Source organism: Anneissia japonica, unplaced genomic scaffold (assembly GCF_011630105.1).
Source record: "Anneissia japonica isolate Jap-2015-1 unplaced genomic scaffold, ASM1163010v1 scaffold199_len4679917_cov187, whole genome shotgun sequence".
Lineage (NCBI taxonomy): Eukaryota > Metazoa > Echinodermata > Crinoidea > Comatulida > Comatulidae > Anneissia > Anneissia japonica.
This window is the reverse complement of record NW_022686322.1, coordinates 4,513,769-4,515,112: the sequence shown is the minus strand read 5'-3', so window position 1 is coordinate 4,515,112 and position 1,344 is coordinate 4,513,769. Positions and strand designations below refer to the sequence as shown.

At 31.5% G+C, this 1,344-nt stretch overlaps 1 protein-coding gene across 1 annotated transcript in view; it reads right to left on the bottom strand.

The window, feature by feature from the left end:
- Positions 1–1,344, bottom strand: part of LOC117114365 — a 7,745-nt gene that overhangs the window by 5,009 nt on the left and 1,392 nt on the right. The window lies entirely within an intron of this gene.

The following is a 1,344-nucleotide window of genomic DNA, read 5'->3' as shown; positions in this document are numbered from 1 at the left end:
AATAGTAGGCCTAATAATAATAATAATAATAATAATAATAATAATAATAATAATAATAATAATAATAATAATAATAATAAATAAATAATACAACAACTACTACTACTGGCCTACCACCACTACTACTAGGGCCTACTACTACTACTACTGGTATTACTACCACCACCACCACCACCAACACTACTACTACTACTACTGCTGCTGCTGCTACTGCTACTGCTACTGCTACTACTGCTTGCTGATGCTACTGCTGCTACTACTGCTACTACTGCTACTACTGATAATAATAATAGGCCTATGATAGGCCTAATAATAATAATAATAATACCACTAATTAATAATAATAATAATAATAATAGGCTAATAATTATAGGCTAATAATAATAATAATAATAATAATAATAATAATAATAATAATAATAATAATAATAATTAGTGGTAGTATTAGGAAGATAATGGAATTTATAATGTTTTGATAAATCGTATAGGGCCTATTATATGAATTAAAATTATAGACAGGTGTTAGTGTTGCCAAAGAAAATGTATGCCTAACTGTGACAATACCGATACTTTTCCGTGCCGAGAAGGCAGCTTCGAATCTCAGAGAAATAATACAATTGATTACTTTTCCTCGATAAGCTAGATTCAATACGCTAACATTAATTAGTTTTGATTTGATACGCTAACATCGATTAGTTTATATAGCTTACAGTGTGTGCGTTGTATAATTGAGATAATTGTCTGATATAGTACAGGTTTATTCATGATCATGCCGTTTATTTAGAAGAGACATTTAGCCCATGTAGGACTAAAAAAAAGATACTCAGACGTGTGTTCCATGCCTACAATGCAATTCGAAACCACCAGAGGTGGCGCTGCACAGGGTCTAACAACAATTAATATTTAGTTACTCAACTAAGACTAACTGACAGAGTGACAGAGTTACTTTGCTGCCTGCTCTTGTTCGCATACCTTTTCATATTCATAGGAAAATGAGCTTTTATGATGAAATTAATGTGCTACCTATGTACTACATGGGCTTGGGATATCTAGTTAATCTCAGGCTATGAACAACCAACCTTCGAAAACCTTCGAAATCAGAGTGTAAGCTGGCTATGTCTACTTCTGTACCGCGTAATCACTCAGTGTAACATCCATGACTTATTAATAACACAGTTCGGACGAAACGTCACACTTTGCAAATACAACTTAAATAAATAAATCATGAGTATTGTGTATATGTATAGGCCTACAGATGAAAATTTGACTCTCGTTTCCTGTCATTATATACGGTATATATATATATATATGTATATGCATATATATATATATATATATATATAT